This window comes from Sceloporus occidentalis, unplaced genomic scaffold, assembly GCF_023333645.1.
Source record: "Sceloporus occidentalis isolate IW3139 unplaced genomic scaffold, rSceOcc1.0.p SCAF_6, whole genome shotgun sequence".
Lineage (NCBI taxonomy): Eukaryota > Metazoa > Chordata > Lepidosauria > Squamata > Phrynosomatidae > Sceloporus > Sceloporus occidentalis.
In genome coordinates this window covers 129,215,598-129,239,272 of record NW_028316986.1, presented here as the reverse complement: position 1 = coordinate 129,239,272, position 23,675 = coordinate 129,215,598, and positions in this window count along the sequence as shown.

The window sequence follows — 23,675 nt, the reverse complement described above, 5'->3', positions numbered from 1 at the left end:
TTCTCGAAGGCTGGGGATGACACCGTTGCCACGGATGGTGCCAACAAAATGGAGATGAAAGTCCAGGGTCTTTATACTTTTTCTTCTCTCTGGCTCTTGGCTGCTGAAGTCTTGCAATATTGCAGCCCATTACTCACCTTCCTCTTTTGGGAGGACAGACAGGTTGTTCAGATCAGTCCGTGTTCAAAGCAACTCGTTCTGTTCAAAGTTCTCCATTGTCCTGTCAGTTCCTCATCATGGCGACTCAGGAAATAAGGTTCTTCCCGGTCATGGTTCGTCACACCTGGACGGCACCCCGCTTCAGCTTCCAAGTTTTCAGACTTTCCTCGCCTCGGTTGCCAAATACCTTCGTCACATCAATGCTTTGCGCGGAACCATCTTGTTTGTTCCTTTAGCTATGTATAAAGCACAATTCCTTGGTTCTTCGGTTCTTCAGCTCTGGGTTTAAGTCAGAACTCACTCATTCGTCTTACACATCCTTGTTCACTCACTCCTCCATACACCTGAAACTCTGTTGCATAGTTTTATATTTGGGTTAATCCTTCTTTCCCCTCTCTCCCCATGAATATATTTTAGACTGTTCACCTTTGGCAGGGCTGGCTGGATTTTGTTGTTGCTTTAGTTACAAAGCTCCCATACACATTGATGGTGCTATATAAATAAACAGCAACAACATTAAGTTTTGTGGCTGCCAAGAGACATATTTTGTGTACTGTTTCCTTTATCCAAAGTTTTGAGGGTTGCATATTATTATTTATTAAACTGATTTAAATTCATTTGAACGTCAACATCAATGATAAAAATCCTTTTAAAAGCATCTGAGATGTAAAATTGAAACACATTTATAAAATCACAATAAAGCAATATCAAAGCATATTAAGTCTCCAGGATCCTGCCCACAGGCCTTTGATGTCACCTTTCCCTGCAGGTAGCTAAAGCACTCTTTGAGGCTTTCCTTACCTGCCTGTTTCATTCTCCTGTTACAAGTCAGAGAGTAACAGATGACCCTGTGATTGAGATAATGGTAATTCAGTGATAAATCTTGATTTGTGCAACAATACATGGACTGGTGGCTTGAAGTCCTACTTGAAGAGCCCTTATGAAGGGCTCTCATTCAATGCTTTGGTATGACCCAGTGCCTCCAACACTTCTCACAACAAGTTATTACATTAAGGGTAAAGAGAAGAGAACAACCTCAAAAAGCATGGTTATCATGGAGTCAAATGCCACCAATGCATCTGTCCAATGGTGAAAACAAATCGAATTCCTTCCTTACCTTCAGTGGTTGCTAAATACTGACAGTCCACTATCGATTACATTATTCTGTGACCAGCAAGTTCCAGAAGAAGCAAGGAGAAGAATTTATGGGTGAATGAAGTCTATCTGTGTCACATACAGGTAATCATGTTTGTTTGCAAATCTGAAAGGACGTGCCATAGCAAGGTTTCAGTTGTTCCAGAATTTATCACAAGAGGCCAGCAGTCACAATAACCAAAGGTACAAAGGCAAGACAAGATGATTTACTGAGATACCGATTGCCATTCAAAAGATCAATAATCTAAATAAATCCATAAGAAGAAATTGCACAAAAGCCAGGAAAAAACAAAGAGTTGTGAGCAACAACACATCCTAGTTCCTTACCATTCCTAAAATCTGACAGATTGGGAACTGATTGCAACTACAGGCATGAAAAGCAAGACAAAACCGGACTTGTTTTTAAGATTCCAATGTAAAAAAGTGCTGATTTTAATGTACGCTAAAGGAGGAAAAAACAATCAATACTAGGTGAAAAAATTAAGTTCCACTTCAGAACAGAGTGGACATCATGTATCATTCTCAGTATGGAGATGTGACTAAGCTTTGCATTACTTCTCTGTTGGAGATCTATCCTCAAATTCTTTCTTCTGCTTGGCTTGCATGAGTAAAATCTTTGATGGATTGTTCCATCTGTCCTCCTTCAATCCTATTGCTGTTACAGTTGCTGCAGCATTGTTTGCCCACACATATTCTTTGCAGTGAATTTCTCTTTATAATAACAAACATTCTTAAAACTGTGTGTTTTTGTACCATGCTGGCTTCTTCCTAGAGATTCAGTATGATGTAGTGGTTTAAACATTGGGTTATGATTCTAGAGAATCCCTGCTCAGCCATGGAGACCCACTGTGTGACCTTGGACAAGTCATACACCCTCAGCCTCAGAGGTAGGCAAAGGCAAACCCTCTCTGGACAAATGTTGTCAAAAAAACCCCTTAGAGTCACCATGAGTCAGAAATGACTTCTAGGAACACAACAACAAAACCTCTTTTTCCTGCCCTGTAAAAACCACAGAACAATCTCCAGTCTAAACGGTGGTCTTTATGGTTTCATAATACATAAATTTTACCTAAAACAAGAAAGAAGTCAGGAAGACAAAGTCATTTAAATTCCAAGGGCTGAATTTGCTTTATGATACTGAAGAACAGACTGCACTTCATGCTGTTATAATGTTTACAGGCTCTTTCTTAACACTTAGTAGCATCTGTTGAGTGCTTAAGAAGATTTTCAAAGCTCTGTTTAGCCTTGCAAGTGAAGTATCACTGATTTTGTTTCCCACATCCTTCATTTTGGTACATTGTCTCTGGGTCCACTAAGGATAGGTGTGTGTGAATTTCATCCGAATTGGATTGTTGATAACAATTTACAAAAATTTGCACAAACTTCTTCATAGACTAGGTGGAAACAATTGAGGGGCATGGGGATCCAATGGAGAAAGCAAAACTGACAGTGAAGGTAAAAAGCAAGAGATTAGGCCATCAAACAGGAAGATTTCCATCTGATTGCAAAATATGATCTTTTTCATATAATGGATTGGTTCCAGATTTTATCCATATGCAAATAGGCTAGCAAAGGAGTACTTCCTTGTTCCCTCTTCCTCTATAGGGCCTTTTCCTTAGATACCACAAGGAGGATCAGGAAATCCTAAAGAATAAGAGTTTGTGGTATAGATGGGAGGAAAGATACCCCTCCCCTAAAAAACAAATGGAGATACATTCTGTCAATGAAGTCCTTCTGTCAATAAAAGACAGAGCCCAGTTTCAACCAAATGTGTTAATTTTATACCAATAAACCAATGTTAACAATATCTTCATTTTACATGAGACTTTTGCATATTCACATATGACACTAGAACAATTCTATTCTGAATTGGCTACCCAAGTGTTTGAAACTAATATTCTTTAGCTGAGCTGTATTCACTATCACAGACAGTGATTATTTTCTTCAAATGTTAATTCTATCTTTACTCAGCGGGCTTACTGGATTTTCTGTACTTATAGCAATTTGTGCTATAATGGGTGTAATTGTCAAAGGTATTGTCCTTACTACCAACACTTACATTATAAAACCCTAGCAGGACAAATGTGCAGTGGAAGGAAGGCCTCTTTATATGCTCCAGTAGTCAGTCAGTCAACCTTTATTAGGCATAGAAAACAACATTCGTTCACAATAAATTACAATAAAATTTACAATAAAATTTACAATAAAATTTACAATAAAATTTACAATAAAATTTACAGAACTTCAGGGTTGTTGTTCGAATTTGAGTCATAGTCTTGTTGCCTCCACTAGAAAATTGGCCATTAGCCTGGTTATATATGGGTTTCGATCTTCTAATAGAAATTCCACTGTTAACCCAATTAAAGAGATATTCATTTCCACTAACCTTCTTCACAATTTTTCCCTCGGAGTTATATACAGTGGACAAAGCAATACAATGTGATGGAGCTCGTCTAGAGCTTGATCACAGTGACATACACGATTCAAAAATGGGGTCTGCTGATATCTACCCCTTGTCACATTTGATGGATGTACATTTAGTCTTGCAAACAAAAAGGCCTTTCTTGACACCTGCAGTGAAAGTGTTTGAAGATAATCTGGTATCCTGCCCTGCAAGTGGGGGATACCGAGCATCACTGGGGAACACACTCTGGGCAGAGTTGGATATGTCAGTTGGTGTTCTCTCTCTGCAAGGCAGACCCTAACAGATTCAAGACACTCGTTTTCGGTTAATAGAAGGAGAGAATCCAAATTTAAACCTACAGAAATTGCTCTAGTAATATTAATATACATTCAATATACTAATTATATTAATATATTAATTCAATATATTAATTATATTAATATACAGTGAGGAAGAAAAATGGGAGGTGTCTAAAGAAACCAGGATGGATGACTAAGGAACTTTCAACTGAGCTAAGTTTTAAACGGAACATGTATAAGAAATGGAAAAATGGGGAAATCACCAAAGAGGAATTCAAAGAAATAACTAGCAAGTGTAGAGATAAGGTCAGAAAAGCTAAAGCACAGAATGAACTCAGGCTTGCTAGAGAGGTTAAAAACAATAAAAAGGGCTGTTTGGGATATGTTCGCAGCAAAAGGAAGAGGAAGGAAATGGTAGGGCCACTGCGTGCAGAAGATGGCAAAATGCTAACAGGGGACAGAGAAAAGGCAGAATTACTCACCACCTTCTTTACTTCGGTCTTCTCAGAAAAGGCAAAGGGTGCTCAACCTGAGGAAAATGGAGCAGAGGACAGAACAGGGGAATTTCAGCACAAAATAAGTAAAGAGATAGTACAGGAATACCTGTTTAACCTAAATGTTGTCCCCATCTTCAAAAAGAGGGGGGGGGGGGAGGATCCCAACAATTATTGTCCAGTTAGTCTGACATCAATACCAGGAAAGATTCTAGAGCAGATCATTAAACAGAGAGTCTGTGAACATCTAGATGGCAATTCCATAATCACAAAAAGTCAACATGGGTTTCAGAGAAAGAAGTCATGCCAGACAAACCTAATCTCTTTTTTGATAAAATTACCAGTTTGGTAGATGAAGGGAATGCTGTGGATATAGTATATCTTGATTTCAGTAAGGCTTTTGACAGGGTTCCCCATAGCATTCTTGCAAACAAACTAGTAAAATGTGGGCTTGGCATGGTAACTGTTACATGGATTTGTAACTGGTTGACTGACCAAACCCAAAGGGTGCTCAACAATGACTCTTTTTCATCATGGAGAGAAGTGACCAGTTGGGTCCCACAGGGTTCTGTCCTGGGCCTAGTGCTGTTCAACATCTTTATCTATGACTTGGACGACAAATTTGCAGATGACACCAAATTAGGAGGAGTAGCTAATACCCCAGAGGACAGGATCAAAATTCAAAATGACCTGAATAGATTAGAAAGTTAACAAAATGAATTTCAATGCGGAGAAATGTAAGGTACTGCACTTAGGGCGTAAAAAATAAATGTACAGATGTAGGATGGGACACATGGCTGAACGAGACTACGTGTGAAAGGGATCTAGGAGTCCAAGTAGACCACAAATTGAACATGAGTCAGTTGTGTGATGTAGCAGCTAACAAGTCCAATGCAATTTTACGCTGTATCAATAGAACTATAGTGTCTAGATCAAGAGAAGTAATAGTGCCACTCTCTTCTGCTCTGCTCAGGCCCCACCTGGAATACTGTGTCCAGTTCTGGGCACCACAATTTAAAAAGGACGTTGAGAAACCTGAGCATGTCCAAAGGAGGGTGACTAAAATGATGAAGGGTCTGGAAACCATGCCCTATGAGGAACAACTTAGGGAGCTGGGGATATTTAGCCTGGAGAACAGGAGGTTAAGAGGTGATATGATAGCCCTGTTTAAATATTTGAAGGGATGTGACATTGAGGAGGAAGCAAGCTTGTTTTCTGCTGCTCCAGAGACTAGGACCTGGAGCAATGGATGCAAGCTACAGGATAAGAGATTCCACCTCAACATTAGGAGGAACTTCCTAACAGTAAGGGCTGTTCGACAATGGAACACACTCCTTTGGAGTATCGTGGAGTCTCCTTCTTTGGAGGTCTTTAAACAGAGGCTGGATGGCCATATGTCGGGTATGCTTTGATTTAGATTTCCTGCGTGGCAGGGGTTGGACTGGGGGATCCATTCTGGAACTCACCCACCCTGCGTAAGCCAAAAAACATGTATGGTCAAGCCCCGTTCAATACAATGGTGCTCGTGCTTGCAGTGAGGCATTCATTCATTCTTTTGTTGCTTCCTTCCCAGTGATCCCTTGTTTTAAAGCCCCCTATGAGTATGGGCTTTTTTTTAAATGCCTAAGCCTTTCCTTCTAGAATCTTTGCTATCCTGTTTGCCTGTCTCTCCCTCTTTACCTAAAAGACCAGAACCAAGGTTCTAAAATCATTTTTAAGGTAGACACTGCAAGACAGATTATTATTAATTTTGCCTACATGCAAGAACTTTTCACCAAACAATGAAAACACAGAATACAACAACAACAGAAGAAGAAGAAGAAGAAGAAGAAGAAGAAGAAGAAGAAGAAGCAGCGTCTCCCTGAGGGACACCAGCGGCGTCTGAGGAGGGGAGGAGCAAGCCGGTGGGAGCGGCTTCCTCCTCATAAGCCGGCCCGCCGGCCCCCGTCTGAGGACGCCTGCCTGCCTGACACCAGCTGCGCGCGCCCCCGCGCCGGGAGGACTCTTGCCGCTTCGGCGGCGTCTGAGGAGGGGAGGAGCTAGCCGGTGGGAGCGGCTTCCTCCTCATAAGCCGGCCCGCCGGCCCCCGTCTGAGGACGCCTGCCTGCCTGACACCAGTTGCGCGCGCCCCCGCGCCGGGAGGACTCTTGCCGCTTCGGCGGCGTCTGAGGAGGGGAGGAGCAAGCCGGTGGGAGCGGCTTCCTCCTCATAAGCCGGCCCGCCGGCCCCCGTCTGAGGACGCCTGCCTGCCTGACACCAGTTGCGCGCGCCTAGAGAGAGTTTTGTTTTTTTTTTTTTTTTTTTGGGCGAAGTACTGGCGTCTCCTCCTTAGGAGGAACAGGAATTTATCTGCTCGCCAAAATGTTATTCGGCTTGAGCATGGCTTTGTAATTGGGGTAATTTGGATTGTTTGCTCCCTAAGGAATGACACTTTTTTCTGTCTTCCTTTGCTGTTGCGGGGGTCTTTTGTTGTTATTGGGTGTGGGGGTGGAAATGGGATGTGGGAGACCAGCTGTGGTGGCAGATGCATATGGAATGGGAGCCCCGATTGAGGTTGTGTGGGGCAAGGGGAGATATGGCGGTAGGAAAGTGGATTGGTGTCAAAATGGAAGGAGAGATCGATGCGTCATACCTATCTCTCCTTCCTTCCACTTTCCTAACCAAAGAGGCCTGAGGGTCAGCCCAGTCGTACCACAAACCCTGTTACTGCTCCTATGCAACGCCAGGTCCATAAAAAATAAGACCCACATTATGTACGATCTCTTACAGGATAAAAACTGTGACCTGGCGTGCATCACTGAGACCTGGCTGGGGCCTGAGAGCGAGGCAGTGTGGGCCCAGGCCCTTCCAGCCGGGTACTCAGTTAAGGACCAGATCAGGTTAGGTGGGCGGGGGGGTGGTGTCGCCTTGGTTCATAAAAACACTCTCTCCTTAACCAGGATCCCAGTCCGGAAAACAGATCACATCGAATGTATTTACCTGTCCCTGAGGGCTAGAGACAGTCTGGGGATTCTGTTGGTCTACCGACCACCCCGTGCTCTAACAGACTCCCTGGCCGAGCTGACACAGCTGGTCTCGGAACTGGTGTTGGAGTCCCCTAGGCTTCTTGTCCTGGGGGACCTCAACATCCCTTTCGAGGCCAGTGACATTCCAACAGGTGCGGCTCGGGAGTTCATGACTACCATGACAGCCATGGGCCTGTCTCAACTTGTCTCAGGGCCAACACATTGTGCTGGTAATACTCTTGATGTGATCTTCAGTACGGACATGGAGGCTCCGTGGGTAGAGATCTCTAATGTCTCTCCCTTGTCATGGACGGATCATTTCTTGGTTGAGGCTAGAATCAAGGCTTCTACCTTTATCCCCCCTGGGGGTGGTGGACCTATTAGGATGGTCCACCCTCGAAGGCTGATGGAACCCATAAGGTTCCAAGAAGCCCTAGAGGGGTATACGACTGGCTCTGACGGCGATTCTGTTGATGCCCTAACTGACATCTGGGATACTAATCTCTCTAGGGCTATACACAGTATCGCTCCCAAGCGTCCTTTCCGGCCTGCTTCCAATAAACAACCCTGGTATACGGAAGATCTCAGGGAAAGGAAGCGGGTCGCGCAACGACTAGAGCATAAATGGCGAAGACATCAGCGCTTGTCTGACAGGACACTCCTTCACTCTCATTTGAGAGCTTATGGAGTGGCAATACGTGCAGCGAAGAACTCTTTCTATGCTGCACGTATTGCGTCCGCAGAGTCGCGTCCAGCAGAGCTGTTCAGGGTCGTGAGGGAGCTAACTCGGCTCCCTCCCTCCCTGAGCTCTATTTTGGAGTCATCTAAAGCCTGCTGTGATGATTTTAACAACTTCTTTGCGGATAAAATCTCTCGGATAAGGGCTGATCTCGACGCCAGTATTTGTGCAGATCCTGTAGGAGAGGTGTCCGAAGCGTCCGTGGCCCCTGTTATACTGGATCACTTTGAGTTTGTTAGTACCGAGGAAGTGGACAAGATCCTCCGAAGTGTTAGGAAAACGACTTGCTCCCTTGATCCCTGTCCCTCATGGCTGACAGCTCAGGGGGGAGATGCGGTGCGACTCATGTTGCATCGCATAATTAATATATCTCTAAGTGAGGGTCAATTTCCATCTAAATTAAAATTAGCAGTGGTTAAACCCCTGCTAAAGAAGCCCTCCTTAGACCCCCTGATTCATAACAACTATCGGCCCATCTCGCTGTTGCCTTTTTTGGGGAAGGTGATCGAGAGAGCAGTCGCTTTCCAGCTTCAGTCGATCTTGGATGACACCGATTTTCTGGACCCATTTCAAACCGGCTTCCGGGTGGGCTATGGAGTTGAGACTGCCATGGTCGCCTTAGTTGATGACCTCCGTCTGGGCATGGACAGGGGGAGCGTGTCCCTGTTAGTGCTCTTGGACATCTCGGCGGCCTTCGATACCATCGACCATGGTATCCTTCTGGGACGCCTGAGGGAGTTGGGAATTGGGGGCACTGCTTTGCGGTGGTTCCGTTCCTACCTCTCGGGCAGATCCCAGATGGTGGAGCTCGGGGACTGTCGCTCCGACAGGAGGGACCTGACATCTGGTGTCCCTCAGGGAGCGATTTTGTCCCCTATGCTATTTAACATTTACATGAAGCCGCTGGGAGAGATCATCCGGAGACATGGGGCGAGGTGTTATCAGTATGCTGATGACACCCAGATAGTTTTCTCTATGTCTCCGACTGATGCAGTAACTAAGGATGGCATCTCTCCTCTTGATGCCTGCTTGGCGTCGGTAATGGGCTGGATGAGGGAGAACAAACTCAGTGTGAATCCAGGGAAAACGGAAGTACTGGTGATAGGTTCCCCGGCTTCGGGTAGTGAGATCTGTCACCCGGTCCTGAACGGGGTCACGCTCCCCCTGAAGGACTCGGTGCGCAGCTTGGGTGTACTCCTTGACTCGTCGCTCCAGCTGACTTCTCAGGTGGATGCGACGGTCAGGAGTGCTTGTTATCAGCTTCGGCTGATACGCCAGCTGCGTCCCTACCTGGACCGTAAGGACCTTGAATCTGTCGTACATGCTTTGGTAACCTCTCGATTGGATTTCTGCAACGCGCTCTACATGGGGCAACCCTTGTACCAAACCCGGAAGCTGCAATTGGTGCAGAATATGGCAGCCAGATTGGTCGCTGGTAGTTCCAGGTCAGACCATATAACACCTATTCTAAAAGATCTTCACTGGCTGCCTATTCGCTTCCGAGCTCAATACAAGGTGTTGGTTTTGACCTATAAAGCCCTAAATGGCTTGGGCCCAGGGTACTTGGAGGACCGCCTCTCCCCATATAATCCGCCCCGCACACTCAGAACATCCGGGACAAACCTGTTGGAGGTCCCTAGGTCCAACCTTGTACGGACCTCTCAGAGGGCTTTTGCCATCGCTGCCCCTTCATCTTGGAATAAGCTCCCCGCAGAGCTTCGCTCCGCCGCCTCACTAGCTATCTTCAAGAAAAATCTGAAGACGTATTTATTTCGGTTGGCCTTCCCGCCTTAGTTAGACTGTTTTTTTCCTGCCCTTTTTTCCCCTTTTGACCCCGGTTCGTTGTAAATTAGCTCTTCTTTTTTTCTGCCCTTGACACGCGTATTTTATCGATCTCCTGTTCCTGTTTTCGTAGTAATGTTTTAACTTTTATATTTGAATTTTTCTCTTCTATTGTATTGTTTTTAAATCTTGTAAGCCGCCCTGATCATATCTATGGAAGGGCGGGGTAGAAATAAATTTATTATTATTATTATTATTATTAAGAAGAAGAAGTAGTGTGTGTGTGTGTGTGTGTGTGTGTGTGTGTGTAAAATCTGGCAGTCATGAAAGCCATGGTTAAAATACATAGACTGTTACAAAACAGTGTAAATAATAAATAATTAAACATTTGAATCTATAAAGGTAAAGGTAAAGGTTTCCCCTTTGACATAATTTGTCAAGTCATGTCTGACTGTAGGGGCAATGCTCATCTCCGTTATTAAGCCGAGGAAGCAGCAATGTCAAAGATGACTCTGGGGTCATGTGGTCAGCATGACTAAATGCTGGAGTGCATGGAACTCTGTTACTTTCCCAATAAGTTGGTACTTATTTACCTACTTGCACTTTTTACATGCTTTTGAACTGCTGGGTTGGCAAAAGCTGGAACTAGTGATAGGCGCTCACTGCATCATGTGGCACTTGGTTCTCGAACTGCCAATCTGTTAACCTTGGGATTGTCAGAGTCAGCATCTTAACCACTGAACCACCACGTGCCTTTTGAATATATAGATAAAATTAATATCTGGCAAGAGAAAACATGTAAGATGCTATTAGATGAATGCAAAAGCATCAATAAGGTCTCCTAACATACATTCCCTTCCTACACTACTTTAAAATCAAGAACTGGTTAGGTTAGGTTGCAGTGGAGCTTGAGGTTTAGAGACTTTTATAATGCAAAACTTGGAATTAGGGGTGTATAGTGAGGTGATCTTGTTTGTGATGACAATCAATTATTCAAGGTAGTGAAGAGCACAAAAAAAGAGATTGTAAAGAGTTCCAGTATGGTATTTTTAAAATGGGAGAGTGACCTTTAATGTGGTAAATGAAAATTCAGTGATTCATGGTAATTGTAAAGTGAAACATGCTAATCCCAAATACATGTGTACAGTAAGTGGATCTGGCCTTTGAGTAACTGCTTGAGGGATCTGGGAGTCATAGTCAATATCTCTATGGAAATGCAAATCAATATGTAACTGCTGAGGGGGGGGAAAGGCAAAATCCAAGTTGAGCATAATTAGAAATAGGCTTTCCATATACATCCTTGTAGTGTTCATCCCTTTGCTCTACTTAGATTTTCCTTCCTGCGGACCAGGAAGTAACTGAATAAATAATTAATCAACTAATTAACTGAAATTAATTAATAATTACTTTAAATTAAATATTATGAAAGCCAACAACATTCTTCCCAGATGCAACTATGCCCCATCTCCTCTCTCCGACGCTGCAGAAACTCAGTGTCTTCCTGAAGCCCCTTCAACATGGTCATGGGTGGATGGTGGCCATGTGACTGTTGACCAGCTATGGACTTTATCACATGGGGGGGGGGAAATCGGGGGTTTAAAAAGGAACATGATTGTGACAAAGATTTTTCATACACACTGTACTTAGAGAGGACGTATCCCAGAAGAACCAGGAATGCTCCAGCAACAAATCATTCACAGGATTTCCCTGTGAACTATTTGTTCATACTCTGAAACCTCTAGAGGACTCTTGGAAGTTCTCAAGGGTAGCTAGCATTTCAATGGAAGTTCAAATTTCAATGGAAGTTCTCATGTAATATGAGCATTGTGGGTGTGCGTTTCTTTTTGGTAGTGTTGCTAGTGTTTTCATTGATCCACACACCACTATCATAATTTGTGTGTCAACAAAACAAAACAAAAAATGGTACAGGCTAAAAAGAGAACACTTGGAAATCCAGGGAACTCTTTTAAACACTCACGGGTCAAATTACCAAGCTGGGGGTGGGGGTGGGGGTGGGGGGGAGGGTCTTCCCATGATCATTAATTCAATTTATTACTTTCTTTACTCATTTAATATAGGAAGGGCAACAACTCAAAGAGAAAATTTTCCTTTTTGGGAACAACTGCCCTAAGGATAGCTTTTTTCAATTCTCTTTTGATTTTGACAGTCACAGATCTGGCACCAGCTAGACATGGATCTCTAGGGGGTGTTATTTCATAGCAGTACCTTTCCTTGCAAGGGGGGGTGTATTTGCTGCAGTTCCTCTCCACTGGAGTATTCTGCTCATCTATTCTGGAAACTTTCATCTCTAACTACAGTTATCAAAAGATTCTGCTTCCTCCTTTTTAAAGATGTTATTCTGCTCTTTGGTTGAAACCAGGTTCTCACCATTCTTTTTACTTCTTCATATTAAGAATGGAAAAAACAAACATAAGATTTAACTTTGAAAACAATATGCCAAATGCATGCAGCAGTGATTTCCCCACAAACTCTGAATGAGAACTATAAGCACACCGTCTTAGTACAATTTCAGTGGCTGGACTGAAATGACAAACCATAATAGCTCCAGAGGAACTATTACAATCTACCTAGTCAATGATCCATAAACTAAGAAGGCTTTACACAGTTTACAGCAAGTTGTTTTGGAAATGTTTTTTTAAAAACAACAATCCAGCAACCCTTCATTTCCTAATCTATCACCTTGGCTCATGTAGTGAGCAGTAATGTAGTGAAGCTTGGTCTCACAGGATTGGAAGAACAGGACTTTTTCTTTAGCAGGGATGATCCCATCAACCTGCTTTAGGCTTCCCTGTTTCTTCTAATTTAGCTGCTAACTTCACAGTATCTGAAGTAAAGACAGGAAGATATTAATTTTCCCAAGTATAAAATATTGTGACTTGCCCCTTTGTAATGCAAATTACTTGGGGACCTGCTCTTATTGGAGATGAATACTGGTAGAATAGTTGACTGATATGGATTAACACAACCAGCTTCATTTATTTTTGGATTCTCTTTGGTTGCATGGCTATGGGGACTGCCTACTTTCAAAATGCACCACTGCACCACTGGTGGATGCCTCTACTGCCTACACACAGATTTTGAAAGTGTAGTCAGTCCTCATGGCAATCACCATAGACATGCCACCAGAAAGAATCCAAAAAATGAAGCTGCTTGTGTTAATCAATATCAGTCATTTTTGAAATTGATATCCTAAATGTTGTCCCTCACCACGTTTGGAGATAAACAATCTCCTCCCTTCTCTGGCTCAAGATCAAATTACTTAATATACTTAGTATGAAATGTGGTGCTTTTGCTGTTGTTGCATGCCTTCAAGTCATTTCCGACTTATGCAACCCTAAAGTGAACCTACATGGGGTTTTCTTGGCATGATTTGTTTAGAGGAGGTTTGCCATTGCCTTCTCCTGAGTGTGAGGCAGAGTGTGTGTGACTTGCCCAAGGCCACCCATTGGGTTTCATGGTTGAGCTGGGAATTGAATTCTGGTCTCCAGAGTCGTAGTCCAACATTCAAACTACTGTGCCACATATAATTAAAAACAAAAAACAAAACAGGAACAACAACAAAACGTGCAACCTTTACATGATACCCTGAGGAATCAGCCTCATGCTGCTTCATGTAATGAGCAATTCTGCTGGCCATTCAGCTACTACTGCATAGCAGAGCTGTACCTGCCATTAGCTTGTGTGAGGCAATAATCTCAGGCAGTGGTACATTAGAGGAGGCAAATCTGCAATTCCTGATCTGTCATTGCTGCTCTGGAGAGGTGCCATTGAGCTGTGCAACTCCATAGAGCTGGGAATTACCTGGCTAAGAGCTCACCAGAGTTGTTCCCTACCCCATCCAAGGGTGATTGAGGGAGCAGTAGAAGACCCAATGCTCTCTCCAGTGGCCAGATCTGTAAGATGGCTGCTTCCCGAATGCCTGGCTCTACGGGTTCTCAGAACCAGGCACTGTGGGAGGGGCTGGGATGAGAAAGTGCTGTGGCATAGGCACATTTCCTAGTCATTCCTGCCATTCCTTTCCCAAGTAAGGTCCTCGGCCATATAAGGATTAGTCCCACCTACCATGTATTGTCCTACCATTCTGCCCATCGTTCATTTGATATTAGTTGTTATTTTAAACTAATTTTAATTGTAATTAGTTTAATTCTTTTTAGGGGGGTTGTAATACAAATGTATTGTATTTAGAATGTTTTTAATGTTGTAAGCCACTTTGAATGTTTTATTACAAAAGGCGGGGTATAAATAAAAATTTTCTTATTTGTTGTTATTATTCCCACAGAGCCTGGCTCTGAAGACCCATGAAGCTGTTTTGATACAGCAGTAGTGGCTGATGATGGCAATGGTGGCTTTAGTTGTCTGTGCCTTCGCCTTATTGGGGAAGGGACAGGAGTCTGTTCTGCACTGCCATGGTAACTAAATCTTTATCCATCTCTACTCACTTTTCTTTCCAGGTGAAGGGAAGCTAGTGGGTGGGTGAGTGGGCAAATGAGCAGTGGCTGCAAATATTCTGCCTTCTCTACAAGAAGCATCTCCTCCTCCTCCATCAATGGGCACTTAGGGCTGAAACAGACAGCCCTAAAAGGGTGGCTTGATGTCCCCCTGAAGAAAGCCAGGTGGGGGCCATGGCAACTGCATGCCACAATCCTAATCTGGTCGGCTTCTGCCTCAAATAGGAACAGAAAGAATTCACTCCTATTTGGGGCAGAATAAAGCTGTCCCTTTGCTGCTGGGGCTGGCTTTTCACCTGCTCAGGGGCGAATGGCATCTAAACGCTACACCCCAAGCAAACTTTACCAGACCATCTGTTTCAGGCCTTAGAGTCTGATGGGAGCGATACTTTGTTCTATACTGTCTAACCATTGAAAAAGCCAAATAGTTTGCCTGCTAAAGGTCAACAGTCCATTGTGTCATATCTGCAAATGGTGCTAGAAAAGACCCTCCTGAACCCCTGAAGAGCCATTGTCAGTCAGTATAGGTAATTGATACCCAACCATGAAATAGAGAGACAAAACACGTAAATTGGATGAATAAAGGGCCATTTATTTGAACTGTATCCTATTTAATGCTAAGCTGTTGAACATCAACCTTAAACTTCAAAATTTTTAAGAAAACTGATTCAAGTGAAAAGCCTGGTGCAGGTCCAGCTGAAGCCAGGTGTCCATCCTAGACCACCTTTTCAGTTTTCCCTTTGGGCACAAACATCAGACCCTGAGGTGAATCCAATGATTCAAATTGCATCCTCAGCCAGTCCTAGGAAGATAAACATAAGGCACTCTCCCCCAAACTCCCTCGAGTTGAGCAAATCCCCCATGTCTACCCCAAAGGCAGGCTCTTTCACAACTCCAGGTCTCTTGACCTGTCTAAGCTGTTCCAGAGCCTAACCTTTCACCGCAAAGATGTGCTAATGGTGTGCACTAAATAGTTCTTTAGCCCCATATGGGCTAGTAAAATCTATTTACCAGTCCCTGCACATAGTATGGTGTAGGCAAAAAAAAAAAAAAAAAAAAAAAAAAAAAAAAAAACCTGGGAAAAGGAGGGAAAACTCCTAGCCAGCGCTGAAGCGACCAACCAAGTTCACGCTGCATTTAGGGCAGAAGTGTGGGCTGCTTTGGAGAAAACAGGCATGGTGGGGGCGGTTTGCCCTCAAATACTGACTCTGCCCCCCCCCCCATCACATGCCCATGCTTGGCCCACTGGGCCTTGCTTATTTTTGAAACTTCTGGTCTCAGATCATGGAGGGTATAAAAGCCACAATCTCCCTCTATGGGTCTGCCTATCGTCCTGGTGTGAACACTGAGCTAAACAAAAAAGTAAACTGACTCGTATACGCCATGTTCAGCAGCATACAGTTTATAGATGCCCCCTCGACCACACACCTTCTTGATGGTGGCAGCCACCATTTGGCATCATTTCTGTGTTCTGTTTTTTTAAGGCGAGTCCATGCATCATGGATGACAAAAGACAATTATAATTACATTACCTTGAATTCTTGTGGGAGGGGAGGGGGACATGTGTCATGGAGCTGTGATACTGTGAAGTACTGAGTACTGTAAAACATCTCAAAGATTTTATCTTGCAAACTGACATTATCCAGTGACTTTAAAATGACAACCTGTCATGTTTTTATGTATAGGTGACAAATATGAGCCAAATAAACATGTGAGACTGTTTGAAGGCATGCCTTTATTACAGAATCTCACCACCATCACCACAACATTCCCAGGCTCTTCTGAATTCAATGGTCTGTCCTGAGTTCAACAAAATATACAGTTTCAAATGAAGTCCTGTTATCTTGTTTGCCAACTCATGCATACTATCTGTTTTTAGACTGTTATTGAAACCTAAAGGCATGCACCAGTAATACATTTTGCTGGCTGTGGGTGCAACTACACTGTAGAAAAAGCACAGTGTGAGACAACTACAACTGTCATGGCTCCATCCTACAGAATCCTAGGATCTGTAGTTTTGTGAGGCACCAACTCTTTGGCAGAGAAGGCTAAAGACCTTGTAAAACTTCAAATCCCAGGATCCCATAGGATGGAACTACAGCATTTAAATTGGTGTCAAATTGCATTATTTCTACAGTGTAGATACCCCTTAGAGAGAACCTGCTGATGAAAACACAGTATACATGAGAATATATGAACCAACACCATGACTAATAAGCTATAAACCACGAGAGTATCACCACCTTTCATCCAAATTCATCTCACTCCTATCTAGCAAGGATGGGGAGGGGAAAAAAGAGAGAGAAAAATGAGCGAGACTCAACTTGAACTTTGTATTCCTGAGTGGATATGTGGAAGATTAATGCTATGCCCTCCAAAGATCCAGAGATCTTTATTGATACTGAGTTTATTACAGAAATCTCTGCTGCTGCTTCAAAGCTTTCCCAGATACTTCCTCCAATATGCCTCAGGGACTTGTGTCCTTTATTTCTGCTATATCAAGAGCTCCAAATCATTCATCATTTCCTCAAAGCAGCAATATGACATCCCGCTGACCAACAAGTCACTTAAAATAGTCTCTCAGCTAGTTGGCACTATTATATGCAGAGAGGGCAAAAGTGAATACCAGAGGGAAAACTGAGTTCTGGTTTCTCTGTGTTGTTTTTTAAATGTGTCTCTTTGCCTTGTTTAAGATGTGTACATTGCCTGGAAAACAGTTGTTAGGCATATGTAATTGAATCTGAAATGAACTTTCGTCAGTTTTTGTTTTTTTCTAATGAGGACTAATATTTCTGCACAGGCAGCAGAAAGCTTGGTCATAGTGGAACTGCCTAGGCCCTAAATTATTTCATTAATATTAGCCTATGTTTCCAAATCCTCCTGGGGAGCAAGGATACTGCAGAAGTGTAGAAAGATGTAAATTGCTGCACTCGCCTTGCCCCATCGTATTTATTAAGATGCACAGGAGAAGTAAATGTGGAGGCCATGTGTTTGCACAAGGGAGAACAGGTCTCCTCCAGAGGGAAAACTGTGATTGTTTTCTGAAGAGAAACTTTCTATTTTAAGTTTCTCTTTTGCTCAGTGACTTGGAATTAAATGTGTGGCTTATTTTTCTACTCCCTCCATCCCCTGGGACAGTTAGAAATTTAACATTCAATATACTGAATAATTTCCAGATTTCCAGAACTCAGAATTCATTTTTGAAAAAAGCAATTCATTAATCTAGATTCATTATTATTATTATTATTTAAAAAGTATCTTACAGACATTAGTGGTTATTTAAAGTGGGCCATATTACTAACATGTCTCCAACATGTTCCTTATCCATTACTATTTCAGTTTTAATTATTCTTTAAAAATGCACTTAAAAATACAAACATTCTCCCATAACCCCCTCTCAGAAAACAACATTTAAAGAGTAAATGTTATTAAGTGCTTTTTTTAAAAAAAAAGTGCTACAAATCATATCATTTCAGAAATGAGAATGTAATATTTCATTAGTACCCTCCATTACATTGTTACAGATGATGATGATATTTCTTACCTGACTCTTTTCATGGATCAAGAGAACACCAACAATGAACAGAGAAACAATATCAATTAAAACACACACCAGTTTAAAAGGATGAATAAGATGTACACATATTATAACAATTCACATTTAAAATTAATCATTAAAAATCATCTGGATAAGTCTGCCGAGAGAGACTGGTCTTTAATGTTCTTTTAAATTTAAAGAGCTTTATTTTCTTTCATTTATGCCACTAGGTCCATGAAGCAAAATTTGCAGACTTTAGAAGTCATGTTATTATTTGTAAGGCAAATTTTGCTTCATGGACTCAAAGGAATGATTGAAAGAAAATAAAATAGTGGTTTGGGAAGGAGGTGCCGAATGATCTACTCTTGTATACCCGCCAACATTCACAGAGGAAAACCAGGATGTATGTGGCCAAAGAGCATTAGAGCTTAGTCAAGACGGCAAAAGATGTTAATGCAGAAGAAGATATATGACAAGGGAAGCTGCATGAATTTGCTTTGGCCTGAGCCTACTGGGAAGAGTAAGATTCCCCTTTCCTCTCCCCTCTTCTGAGTTGACTGCAAACCACTTTTGCACTTTGAACTCAGTTTGTAGCAAGTGAAGCAAACTGAGGACAGAGGGAACATGGGAGGGAAAGAGAGAAACTGGGACATTTTAAAAGCATTTGAAAAAGTGAGGCAATGGAAGATTAATTAGGATTAATTGGGATTGTTTCTGCCAACTCAGGACAGTTGGAGGATATGCTCCTGTAATAACTGGGTATTCTCCCTAGGTCTAGCAGCACAGAGGAGACAAATTCAGGAAATCAGATTGCAGCTCCTATCATTCCTCAGCATTGCCTGTTCTGGCTTAAATTGGCAGACCATCAACATCCATAGCTTCTCGCTTCACTAGGCTGGAACTGAAGCAGCTATCCCAGGCAGCAGAATAGTTTATTTTATTTTATTTTAATGAAAGAGCAGCAAACAACCTTTTTGCTTTTGTTGATGTTGTTGTTGTTCATGATGATAATGATGATGTTGATGACATACTATTATGGCTGGGAATGGAAAGAGCTACTTGTGGGACTTTTTGCCTCAAGTGCTTAAGTATTTTGACCAACCTTGGGGTCTATGTACCATGATGTGGGGAAATCACCATTTGTTTCTTTGCCTCAGGCTTTAGGCAGACCCACTGTAGTTTCTGTGCCATGGGGGTAGTGGCAAGGTAAATACATTTTTCAAGATAAATATGGGGCAAAGTTATAGCCTCTGAAGCCCTGTCATTGCTTCAAAATGCTGATGAGTGATGAGATGGTTGGAAGACACATTTCAGCTATTATTATTATTATTATTATTATTATTATTATTATTATTAAAAATCAATGGACAGGAGAGACTGCTTTAACCGTAGGCTATACAATAATTCTTCCTCGCAGATTTGCTCCAGCTACTTGCATCTCACTCTCTCCCCAACCAGCTGAATATGAGTGTAGCTGAGCTAAACCCAGGGAGGCCTGAGTTTTAAAAGCTTAACTCAGTAAGGAATCTAATTGGGTCACTTGGAATAACTAACTCTCTTTCAGTCTTGCTTCATAAAGTTTTTGCAAGGGTAGATAACACTTGTTCTGAGCTACATGGAGGGAAAGGTAGGTACAAATGAAATAAATTAAATTAGAATGAGAATGCTTAAAGAAAACTTATATTTTGAAGTGCATATATTGCTTTTGTCATTAGTAATATAATTCATTATTGTAAAGTCATTGAGGGATGGATTTGGATCTGTATTCATGATGCTGGTATAGCCTGTTGCTTAAAGCAAAATGAAAAATATCAAATGTATTAAGTATTAGAGAATGAATGCATCACAAATGTAAGAGCTATTGCCCAAAGAACCATGGCATGTCATTTCACTAATTGCTCCCCTCCCCAATTAGCTCACTATTTGCAGTATCTAATCATTTTCTTTTTACCCCCTCCTCTCTCTCTCTCTCTCTATATATATATATATATATATATATATCCATGTATAAATAGCCGGGAGACAACAAGTACTTCTTACATCAAAGAAATAATAATCTGTTACAAATATCTACAATTCTTTTTAGAGGAGGGCTCAATTCCTTATCCAGAATTCTGAAATCCACAATACTCCAAAATCCAAAATTGTCCACATGGGAGGCTGAGGTAACAACACCTTTTGTTTTGGATAGTTCAATCTATAGATACTTTGTTTTATGCACAAAATGATAAAAATATTGTGTATAGAATTATTTCAGGCTATGTGTATAGGGTATATATGAAACACAAATGAATGTCATGTTTAGACTTGGGTCCCACCTTAAAGATATCTCATTATGTATATGTAAATATTCCAGAATCTGAAAAACTCCAAAATCCTAAATTCTACTGGTCTGAAGTATTTTGGAGAAAGACGATGCCTTCTGTACTAGAGGCTGTGTTTTACATGCAGAAGACCCCCAGGGTCAGTCTCCATCGTCTCCAGGTAGGTCTGATGAATCCTTTTTCCTGCACAGTTGCTTTAGGTCAGTGTGGTTAATACCAAGCATAGATGAAAGAATGGGTTGACTCCATATAAGACAGTTTCTTCTATTCTGATATCTCCACCTTTGCTGTTGATTTCCTGCTGGCTGCCTTCTAGGGAAATTCAGCAGTGCTTTTCAACTGCAATATTGCTTTATGTCAAAAATTACCTCCCAAATATGTCATGTTTTTCCTCCTTCAGACTTGGATGCCAGCCACAACTCTAGCCTGAACTTTATTTATAGTATTATTTGGGGGCGAGTGGCACAAAATAAGACCAGCCTAAAATATTTTCCTGTCTGAAACAAGGGGCAAGTTAGCACACCTTTCTCAAGTGAAGTAGCTGATGATTCTTTCTTACATCACCGTGATAAATGGACCAATTTCACTGCATGTGTGGGCAGCAGGTAGCAGAAGACAGACACATGGCACATCCAGGTCTGTTCACTACCATCTTTCTGTTGCTTTCCAATACCCACCACTTGCCAGCTGCCATGACCACATAGTAGGAGGGTCAAGCTTGCTTTCATTCCTGTCCCATAGCTAGATCAGATTTGGAGACAGTTTGTGAATCCCATGCTAGAGATGTAAAATTTCCAGGGGGATTCCCCCCCCCCCATTTTTTTCAGGAAAAAATGGAAATTTTCAGAAAAAAAATACCATAAAATGCAACATTAGCAGTTTTTACAGATTGAATGTCACTCTGTTACTTTAGGAACATAAAATACGACTATGTACAATTTGATTTGGCATAAAATTATCACAGTTGGTATATTAAAATACAGTGTATTCAAACAATTATTAGAAACAGAATTTACCTTTATTTTTAAAAATAATTTATTTTTAACAAATGGAGTGATAATCTCCTGAACTTTGGTTTAGCCAGTTTATGTGGAGCAGGCAAAAAAAAGCCCCTAACAAAATCACAGAAGAAATAATCAACTTTAGTAACAAAAAATAGACATAAAACATCCATTCCTTTAAAAAGAATTTTTTGTGGGGAGGGATGTGTATGGAAGGGAGGATGGACTAAGATTCAATTAATAGGCATGAAATTTAATCAGATTCATTTCTGAGCTCTGGTCTGCATCCACACTGCAGAAATATTCCAGTTTGACATCACTTTAACTGTCATGACTCAATGCTACGGAATCCTGGGAATTGTAGTTTGTTGTGACATCAGAACTTTCTGACACAGAAGGCTAAATGGCTCATAAGAGTACAGATCCCACAATTCCATAGCACTGAGCCATGGCAGTTCAAGTGGTGTCTAACTGCATTATTTCTGCAATGTGGATGCAGTCCTGGTTATCAGTGTCAGTTTCAGTTTCTGCTTCTGCTTTGTTGTGTTTGTCATTTTCACAGTTATCATGGATTTTAAAAACCAAAGGTGTACCTGGATTAAAAGAAGACCATTTCACATGTCAGTTTATTTCTTGATTTAGTGTGAGTGCAAACATAGACCAGATTTTTTCAGTGCTCCCTAAAGGAAGAAATGCATCTTGTTATTGCATTGGAAGAGTTCAGTTTCTAGCCTAGGACTTGTTTGTCCTCATTCAGTGCACAGAGATTAGAATAATGTGATACTATGCGTAGTTTTTAGAAATGATTTAGAGAATATAGGAACACCTTGTCTTAAAGATTTTATTCATCATACTAAAATAAAACATCCCATAATCATTTTTCTTCCTTTTTCCAATTTTTTCAGAAAAAAACAAGAAAGGCTTCAGTGGAAAAAAATGGGAAAAAACATTGTTTCCATTTTTTTCTGGTTTTTATCCAAGCCTAATCCACCTCATCTCCAAGGGTCACTTATCTGTTTTATCACAGTGCATTATTATTCAAAACCCAGTGTGAATCCTAGGGACAGGGCTGACTACAAAGTAAGAAATAGGCACAAACACTATTTTTAGTGTTTGTGCCTATTTCTGAATTTGTAGCCAGCCCTGTCCCCATTTTTAGACTAGGTCTTACTGTACATATACTGATCCTTCTATACAGTTAACAAGACTGCAGTGATCACCAGTGTGGCAATTCAAGGTCAATTTATGTAGTAAGATGTAATATTCTGGGCAAGCCCTGTTTTTGAATCGCATTCATTATGACACCCCTAGTGCCTTTACAATGTTGTTTTTTTTTGCCTTCTTCTTTTTTGTCTTCTTCTTGCTTGCTTCCTTCCTTCTTTCCTCTCTCTCTCTCTCTCTCTCTGTTCTTTGCCATAGCTAAGCTATTGCCATGAAGTAGCCTTATTGTTTTTTAAAATGTAAACATGATGTGGTTCATATAGAATTTACCTTTGATTTATGACTACTGCCCCACATATTTAATGTGAAAAAAATACTGTTGGGAGGGCATTTCTCACCTTCATATTTAATACATGTGCACTCCATTGTAGTAGTTTTCAAAGAAGTAGCTGTGTTAGTATCCTGCAGCATCAAAAGGAGGACTGGAGGGGAAGGGGAAAAAGGAATGTGGTAGCACCTTTAAGACTAAATTGTTTCTATTTTTGTATAAGCTTTTATAGATATAAACCCACTTCTCCAGATGCAGTAAAGAGTGACATTAAAACCTCGGTAATAAAGCAAATTTATATGGTAATAGGAGTGGTACACGTAGGGCCAAAGCTATTATTATCAAACATTTATGGTGGTTTAAAAGCCACATATGATAAAATCTTCAGTCACATCATTTTCTCTTTGCTCCTCTTCATACTCTTTGCTGGAAACTGTGCCCTCTGAGAAGCAGCTTAAAGAGCTGGGTATGTTTAGCCTGTGGAACAGAAGATTAAGAGGTGACCTGATAGACTGGTTTAAATATTTGAAGGGATGTCATACTAAGGATGGAGCAAACTTCTTTGATGCTGGACCAGAGACTAAGATATGGAGCAATGGAGTCAAGCTACAGGAAAAAAAGATTCTACCTAAATATTAGGAAGAATGTCTTGACAGTAAGAGCTGTTCAACAGTAGAATACACTCCCTTGGAGAGTGCAGGAGTCTCCTTCTTTGGAGGTTTTTAAACAGAGGCTGGATGGCCATCTGTCAGGGTTGCTCTGATTGTGAGTTCCTGCATGTCAAGGGGTTGGACTGGGTGGCCCTTGAGATCTCTTC